Consider the following 9144-nt stretch of genomic DNA (forward strand, 5'->3'; position numbering starts at 1 on the left):
GGTTTAGATTTGGGGTTAGGTTTATATTTGGGGTTAGGGTTTGTGGTTAGGTTTAGATTTGGGGTTAGGTTTAGATTTGGGGTTAGGGGTTGGGGTTAGGTTTAGATTTGGGGTTAGGTTTAGATTTGGGGCTAGGGGTTGGGGTTAGATTTAGATTTGGGGTTAGGTTTACATTTGGGGTTAGGGGTTGGGTTTAGGTTTAGATTTGGGGTTAGGTTTATATTTGGGGTTAGGGGTTGGGGTTAGGTTTAGATTTGGGGTTAGGTTTAGATTTGGCGTTAGGGGTTGGGGTTAGGTTTAGATTTGTGTTTAGGTTTAGATTTGGGGTTAGGGGTTGGGTTTAGGTTTAGATTTGGTTTTAGGTTTAAATTTGGGCTTACTGGTTGGGTGTACGTTTAGATTTGGGTTTAGGTTTAGATTTGGGGTTAGGTTTAGATTTGGGGTTAGGTTTAGATTTGGGGTTAGGGGTTGGGGTTAGGTTTAGATTTGGGGTTAGGGGTTGGGGTTAGGTTTAGATTTGGGGTTAGGTTTAGATTTGGGGTTAGGGGTTGGGGTTAGATTTAGATTTGGGGTTAGGCTTACGTTTGGGGTTAGGGGTTGGGGTTAGGTTTAGATTTGGGGTTAGGTTTATATTTGGGGTTAGGGTTTGGGGTTAGGTTTAGATTTGGGGTTAGGTTTAGATTTGGGGTTAGGGGTTGGGGTTAGGTTTAGATTTGGGGTTAGGTTTAGATTTGGGTTTAGGGGTTGGGGTTAGGTTTAGATTTGGGGTTAGGTTTAGATTTGGGACTAGGGGTTGGGGTTAGATTTAGATTTGGGGTTAGGTTTACATTTGGGGTTAGGGGTTGGGGTTAGGTTTAGAATTGGGGTTAGGTTTAGATTTGGTGTTAGGGGTTGGGTTTAGGTTTAGATTTGGGTTTAGGTTTAAATTTGGGCTTAGGGGTTGGGGTTAGGTTTAGATTTGGGTTTAGGTTTAGATTTGGGGTTAGGTTTAGATTTGGGGTTAGGTTTAGATTTGGGGTTAGGGGTTGGGGTTAGGTTTAGATTTGGGGTTAGGGTTTGGGGTTAGGGGTTGGGGTTAGGGTTTGGGGTTAGGTTTAGATTTGGGGTTAGGTTTAGATTTGGGGTTAGGGGTTGGGGTTAGGTTTAGATTTGGGGTTAGGGGTTGGGTTTAGGTTTAGATTTGGGTTTAGGATTAAATTGGGGGTAGGGGTTGGGGTTAGGTTTAGATTTGGGTTTAGGTTTATATGTGGGGTTAGGGGTTGGGGTTAGGTTTAGATTTGGGGTTAGGTTTAGATTTGGGGTTAGGTTTAGATTTAGGGTTAGGTTTAGATCTGGGGTTAGGGGTTGGGGTTAGGTTTAGATTTGGGGTGAGGTTTAGATTTGGGGTTAGGTTTAGATTTAGGGTTAGGTTTAGATTTGGGGTTAGGGGTTGGGGTTAGGAATTGGGGTGAGGTTTAGATTTGGGGTTAGTGGTTGGGGTTAGGGGTTGAGGTTAGGTTTAGATTTGGGGTTAGGGGTTGGGGTTAGGGGTTGGGGTTAGGGGTTGGGGTTAGGTTTAGATTTGGGGTTAGGTTTAGATTTGGGGTTAGGGGTTGGGGTTAGGTTTAGATTTGGGGTTAGGTTTAGATTTGGGGTTAGGTTTACATTTGGCGTTAGGGGTTTGGTTTAGGTTTAGATTTGGGGTTAAAGGTTGGGGTTAGGTTTAGATATGGGGTTAGATTTAGATTTGGGGTTTACATTTGGGGTTAGGTTTAGATTTGGTGTTAGGGATGGGGTTAGGTTTAGATTTGGGGTTAGGTTTAGATTTGGTGTTAGGGGTTGAGGTTAGCTTTAGATTTGGGGTTAGGTTTAGATTTGGTGTTAGGGGTTGGGGTTAGGTTTCTATTTGGGGTTAGGTTTATATTTGGGGTTAAGGGTTGGGGTTAGGTTTAGATTTGGGGTTAGGTTTAGATTTGGAGTTAGGTTTTGGGGTTAGGTTTAGATTTGGGGTTAGGTTTAGATTTAGGTTTAGGTGTTGGGGTTAGGTTTAGATTTGGGGTTAGGTTTAGATTTGGGGTTAGGGGTTGGGGTTAGCTTTAGATTTGGGGTTAGGTTTAGATTTGGGGTTAGGGGTTGGGGTTAGGTTTAGATTTGGGGTTAGGTTTAGATTTGGGGTTAGGAGTTGGGGTTAGGTTTAGATTTGGGGTTAGGTTTAGATTTGGGTTTAGGAGATGGGGTTAGGTTTAGATTTGGGGTTAGGTTTAGATTTGGGGTTTAGATTTGGGGTTAGGTTTAGATTTGGGGTTAGGTTTAGATTTGGGGTTAGAAGTTGGGGTTAGGGGTTTGGGTTGGGTGTTCGGGTTAGGTTTAGATTTGGGGTTAGGGTTTGGGGTTAGGGGTTGGGGTCAGGAGTTGGGGTTAGCTTTAGATTTGGGGTTACGTTTACATTTGGGGTTAGGTTAGATTTGGGGTTAGGGGCTGGGGTTAGGGGTTGGGGTTAGGGGTTGGGGTTAGGTTTAGATTTGGGGTTAGGTTTAGATTTGGGGTTAGGAGTTGGGGTTTGTTTTAGATTTGGGGTTATGTTTAAATTCAGGGTTAGGGGTTGGGGTTAGTTTTAGATTTGGGGTTAGGTTTAGATTTGGGGTTAGGGGTTGGGGTTAGATTTAGATTTGGGGTTAGGTTTACATTTGGGGTTAGGGGTTGGGGTTAGGTTTAGATTTGGGGTTAGGTTTAGATTTGGGGTTAGGGGTTGGGGTTAGGTTTAGATTTGGGGTTAGGTTTAGATTTGGGGTTAGGTTTAGATTTGGGGTTAGGGGTTGGGGTTAGGGGTTGCGGTTAGGATTTGGGGTTAGGTTTAGATTAGGGGTTAGGTTTAGATTTGGGGTTAGGGGTTGGGGTTAGGTTTAGATTTGGGTTTAGGTTTAGATTTGGGGTTAGGGGTTGGGTTTAGGTTTAGATTTGGGTTTAGGTTTAAATTTGGGCTTAGGGGTTGGGGTTAGGTTTAGATTTGGGGTTAGGTTTAGATTTGGGGTTAGGGGTTGGTATTAGGTTTAGATTTGGGGTTAGGTTTAGATTTGGGGCTAGGGGTTGGGGTTAGATTTAGATTTGGGGTTAGGTTTACATTTGGGGTTAGGGGTTGGGGTTAGGTTTAGATTTGGGGTTAGGTTTAGATTTGGGGTTAGGGGTTGGGGTTAGGTTTAGATTTGGGGTTAGGATTAGATTTGGGGTTAGGGGTTGGGGTTAGGTTTAGATTTGGGGTTAGGTTTAGATTTGGGGTTAGGGGTTGGGGTTAGGTTTAGATTTGGGGTTAGGTTTAGATTTGGGGTTAGGGGTTGGGTTTAGGTTTAGATTTGGGTTTAGGTTTAAATTTGGGCTTAGGGGTTGGGGTTAGGTTTAGATTTGGGTTTAGGTTTAGATTTGGGGTTAGGTTTAGATTTGGGGTTAGGTTTAGATTTGGGGTTAGGGATTGGGGTTAGGTTTAGATTTAGGGTTAGGGGTTGGGGTTAGAGTTTGGGGTTAGGTTTAGATTTGGGGTTAGGTTTAGATTTGGGGTTAGGGGTTGGGGTTAGGTTTAGATTTGGGGTTAGGTTTAGATTTGGGGCTAGGGGTTGGGGTTAGATTTAGATTTGGGGTTAGGTTTACATTTGGGGTTAGGGGTTGGGGTTAGGTTTAGATTTGGGGTTAGGTTTATATTTGGGGTTAGGGGTTGGGGTTAGGTTTAGATTTGGGGTTAGGTTTAGATTTGGGGTTAGGGGTTGGGGTTAGGTTTAGATTTGGGTTTAGGTTTAGATTTGGGGTTAGGGGTTGGGTTTAGGTTTAGATTTGGGTTTAGGTTTAAATTTGGGCTTAGGGGTTGGGGTTAGGTTTAGATTTGGGTTTAGGTTTAGATTTGGGGTTAGGTTTAGATTTGGGGTTAGGGGTTGGGGTTAAGTTTAGATTTGGGGTTAGGGGTTGGGGTTAGGTTTAGATTTGGGTTTAGGTTTAGATTTGGGGTTAGATTTAGATTTGGGGTTAGGCTTACATTTGGGGTTAGGGGTTGGGGTTAGGTTTAGATTTGGGGTTAGGTTTAGATTTGGGGTTAGGGGTTGGGGTTAGGTTTAGATTTGGGGTTAGGTTTAGATTTGGGGTTAGGGGTTGGGGTTAGGTTTAGATTTGGGGTTAGGTTTAGATTTGGGGTTAGGGGTTGGGGTTAGGTTTAGATTTGGGGTTAGGTTTAGATTTGGGGTTAGGGGTTGGGTTTAGGTTTAGATTTGGGTTTAGGTTTAAATTGGGGCTTAGGGGTTGGGGTTAGGTTTAGATTTGGGTTTAGGTTTATATGTGGGGTTAGGGGTTGGGGTTAGGTTTAGATTTGGGGTTAGGTTTAGTTTTGGGGTTAGGTTTAGATTTAGGGTTAGGTTTATTTCTGGGGTTAGGGGTTGGGGTTAGGAACTGGGGTGAGGTTTAGATTTGGGGTTAGTGGTTGGGGTTAGGGGTTGGGGTTAGGTTTAGATTTGGGGTTAGGGGTTGGGGTTAGGGGTTGGGGTTAGGGGTTGGGCTTAGGTTTAGATTTGGGGTTAGGTTTACATTTGGGGTTAGGGGTTGGGTTTAGGTTTAGATTTGGGTTTAGGGGTTGGGGTTAGGTTTAGATTTGGGGTTAGGTTTAGATTTGGCGTTTACATTTGGGGTTAGGTTTAGATTTGGTGTTAGGGATGGGGTTAGGTTTAGATTTGGGGTTAGGTTTAGATTTGGTGTTAGGGGTTGAGGTTAGCTTTAGATTTGGGGTTAGGTTTAGATTTGGTGTTAGGGGTTGGCGTTAGGTTTCTATTTGGGGTTAGGTTTATATTTGGGGTTAAGGGTTGGGGTTAGGTTTAGATTTGGGGTTAGGTTTAGATTTAGGGTTAGGTTTTGGGGTTAGCTTTAGATTTGGGGTTAGGTTTACATTTGGGGTTAGGGGTTGGGATTAGGTTTAGATTTGGGGTTAGGTTTAGATTTGGGTTTAGGGGTTGGGGTTAGCTTTAGATTTGGGGTTAGGTTTAGATTTGGGGTTAGGGGTTGGGGTTAGGTTTAGATTTGGGGTTAGGTTTAGATTTGGGGTTAGGGGTTGGGGTTAGGTTTAGATTTGGGGTTAGGTTTAGATTTGGGTTTAGGTTTAGATTTGGGGTTTAGATTTGGGGTTAGGTTTAGATTTGGGGTTAGGTTTAGATTTGGGGTTAGAAGTTGGGGTTAGGGGTTTGGGTTGGGTGTTGGGGTTAGGTTTAGATCTGGGGTTAGGTTTTGGGGTTAGAGGTTGGGGTCAGGGGTTGGGGTTAGCTTTAGATTTGGGGTTACGTTTACATTTGGGGTTAGGTTTAGATTTGGGGTTAGGGGTTGGGGTTAGGTTTAGATTTGGGGTTAGGTTTAGATTTGGAGTTAGGAGTTGGGGTTTGTTTTAGATTTGGGGTTATGTTTAAATTCAGGGTTAGGGGTTGGGGTTAGGTTTAGATTTGGGGTTAGGTTTAGATTTGGGGTTAGGGGTTGGGGTTAGGTTTAGATTTGGGGTTAGGTTTAGATTTGGGGCTAGGGGTTGGGGTTAGATTTAGATTTGGGGTTAGGTTTAGATTTGGGGTTAGGGGTTGGGGTTAGGTTAAGATTTGGGGTTAGGTTTAGATTTGGGGTTAGGGGTTGGGGTTAGGTTTAGATTTGGGATTAGGTTTAGATTTGGGGTTAGGTTTAGATTTGGGGTTAGGGGTTGGGGTTAGGGGTTGGGGTTAGGGTTTGGGGTTAGGTTTAGACTTGGGGTTAGGTTTAGATTTGGGTTTAGGGGTTGGGGTTAGGTTTAAATTTGGGGTTAGGTTTAGATTTGGGGTTAGGGGTTGCGTTTAGGTTTAGATTTGGGTTTAGGTTTAAATTTGGGCATAGGGGTTGGCGTTAGGTTTAGATTTGGGTTTAGGTTTAGATTTGGGGTTAGGTTTAGATTTGGGTTAGGTTTAGATTTGGGGTTAGGGGTTCGGGTTAGGTTTAGATTTGGGGTTAGGGGTTAGGGTTAGGGGTTAGGGTAAAGGTTTGGGGTTAGGTTTAGATTAGGGGTTAGGGGATGGGTTTAGGTTTAGATTTGGGTTTAGGTTTAAATTGGGGCTTAGGGGTTGGGGTTAGGTTTAGATTTCGGTTTAGGTTTAGATTTGGGGGTTGGGGGTTGGGGTTAGGTTTAGATTTGGGGTTAGGTTTAGATTTGGGTTTAGGTTTAGATTTAGGGTTAGGTTTAGATGTGGAGTTAGGGGTTGGGGTTAGGAACTGGGGTGAGGTTTAGATTTGGGGTTAGTGGTTGGGGTTAGGGGTTGGGGTTAGGTTTAGATTTAGGGTTAGGTTTAGATCTGGGGTTAGGGGTTGGGGTAAGGGTTTGGGGTTAGGTTTAGATTTGGGGTTAGGGGTTGGGTTTAGGTTTAGATTTGGGTTTAGGTTTAAATTGGGGCTTAGGGGTTGGGGTTAGGTTTAGATTTGGGTTTAGGTTTAGATTTAGGGTTGGGGGTTGGGGTTAGGTTTAGATTTGGGGTTAGGTTTAGATTTGGGGTTAGGTTTAGATTTAGGTTTAGGTTTAGATCTGGGGTTAGGGGTTGGGGTTAGGAACTGGGGTGAGGTTTAGATTTGGGGTTAGGGGTTGGGGTTAGAGGTTGGGGTTAGGGGTTGGGGTTAGGTTTACATTTGGGGTTAGGTTTAGATTTGGGGTTAGGGGTTGGGGATAGGTTATAGATTTGGGATTAGGTTTAGATTTGGGGTTAGGTTTACATTTGGGGTTAGGGGTTGGGGTTAGGTTTAGATTTGGGTTTAGGGGTTGGTATTAGGTTTAGATTTGGGTTTAGGTTTAGATTTGGGGTTTACATTTGGGGTTAGGTTTAGATTTGGTGTTAGGGATGGGGTTAGGTTTAGATTTGGGGTTAGGTTTAGATTTGGTGTTGGGGTTGAGGTTAGCTTTAGATTTGGGGTTAGGTTTAGATTTGGTGTTAGGGGTTGGGGTTAGGTTTAGATTTGGGGTTAGGTTTCGATTTGGGGTTAGGTTTAGATTTGGGGTTTAGATTTGGGGTTAGGTTTAGATTTGGGGTTAGGTTTAGATTTGGGGTTAGAAGTTGGGGTTAGGGGTTTGGGTTGGTTGTTGGGGTTAGGTTTAGATTTGGGGTTAGGGTTTGGGGTTAGGGGTTGGGGTCAGGGGTTGGGGTTAGCTTTAGATTTGGGGTTAGGTTTACATTTGGGGTTAGGTTTAGATTTGGGGTTAAGTTTAGATTTGGGGTTAGGGGTTGGGGTTTGTTTTAGATTTGGGGTTAGGTTTAAATTCAGGGTTAGGGGTTGGTGTTACGTTTAGATTTGGGATTAGGTTTAGATTCGGGGTTAGGGGTTGGGGTTAGGTTTAGATTTGGGGTAGGGTTTAGATTTGGGGTTATGGGTTGGCGTTAGGGGTTGGGGTTAGGGGTTGGGGTTAGGTTTAGATTTGGGGTTAGGTTTAGATTTGGGGTTAGGAGTTGGTGTTTGTTTTAGATTTGGGGTTATTTTTAAATTCAGGGTTAGGGGTTGGGGTTAGGTTTAGATTTGGGGTTAGGTTTAGATTTGGGGTTAGGGGTTGGGGTTAGGTTTAGATTTGGGGTTAGGTTTAGATTTGGGGTTAGGTTTAGATTTGGGGTTAGGGGTTGGTGTTAGGGGTTGGGGTTAGGGTTTGGGGTTAGGTTTAGATTTGGGGTTAGGTTTAGATTTGGGGTTAGGTTTAGATTTGGGGCTAGGGGTTGGGGTTAGATTTAGATTTGGGGTTAGGTTTAGATTTGGGGTTAGGGGTTGGGGTTAGGTTTAGATTTGGGGTTAGGTTTAGATTTGGGGTTAGGGCTTGGGGTTAGGTTTAGATTTGGGGTTAGGTTTAGATTTGGGGTTAGGTATAGATTTGGGGTTAGGGGTTGGGGTTAGGTTTAGATTTGGGGTTAGGTTTAGATTTGGGGTTAGGGGTTGGGGTTAGGTTTAGATTTGGGGTTAGGTTTAGATTTGGGGTTAGGGGTTGGGGTTAGATTTAGATTTGGGGTTAGGTTTAGATTTGGGGTTAGGGGTTGGGGTTAGGTTTAGATTTGGGGTTAGGTTTAGATTTGGGGCTGGGGGTTGGGGTTAGGTTTAGATTTGGGGTTAGGTTTAGATTTGGGGTTAGGGGTTGGGGTTAGGTTTAGATTTGGGTTTAGGTTTAAATTTGGGCATAGGGGTTGGCGTTAGGTTTAGATTTGGGTTTAGGTTTAGATTTGGGGTTAAGTTTAGATTTCTGATTAGGGGTTGGGGTTAGGTTTAGATTTGGGGCTAGGGGTTAGGGTTAGGGGTTGGGGTAAGGGTTTGGGGTTAGGTTTAGATTAGGTGTTAGGGGTTGGGTTTAGGTTTAGATTTGGGTTAGGTTTAAATTGGGGCTTAGGGGTTGGGGTTAGGTTTAGATTTGGGTTTAGGTTTAGATTTGGGGGTTGGGGGTTGGGGTTAGGTTTAGATTTGGGGTTAGGTTTAGATTTGGGTTTAGGTTTAGATTTAGGGTTAGGTTTAGATCTGGGGTTAGGGGTTGGGGTTAGGAACTGGGGTGAGGTTTAGATTTGGGGTTAGTGGTTGGGGTTAGGGGTTGATGTTAGGTTTAGATTTAGGGTTAGGTTTAGATCTGGGGTTAGGGGTTAGGGTAAGGGTTAGGGGTTAGGTTTAGATTTGGTGTTAGGGGTTGGGTTTAGGTTTAGATTTGGGTTTAGGTTTAAATTGGGGCTTAGGGGTTGGGGTTAGGTTTAGATTTGGGTTTAGGTTTAGATTTGGGGTTGGGGGTTGGGGTTAGGTTTAGATTTGGGGTTAGGTTTAGATTTGGGGTTAGGTTTAGATTTAGGGTTAGGTTTAGATCTGGGGTTAGGGGTTGGGGTTAGGAACTGGGGTGAGGTTTAGATTTGGGGTTAGGGGTTGGGGTTAGAGGTTGGGGTTAGGGGTTGGGGTTAGGTTTAGATTTGGGGTTAGGTTTAGATTTGGGGTTAGGGGTTGGGGTTAGGTTTAGATTTGGGGTTAGGTTTAGATTTGGGGTTAGGTTTACATTTGGGGTTAGGGGTTGGGGTTAGGTTTAGATTTGGGTTTAAGGGTTGGGGTTAGGTTTAGATTTGGGGTTAGGTTTAGATTTGGGGTTTACATTTGGGGTTAGGTTTAGATTTGGTGTTAGGGATGGGGTTAGGT

This window comes from Patagioenas fasciata, chromosome 2, assembly GCF_037038585.1.
Source record: "Patagioenas fasciata isolate bPatFas1 chromosome 2, bPatFas1.hap1, whole genome shotgun sequence".
NCBI classification, from domain to species: Eukaryota; Metazoa; Chordata; class Aves; order Columbiformes; family Columbidae; genus Patagioenas; species Patagioenas fasciata.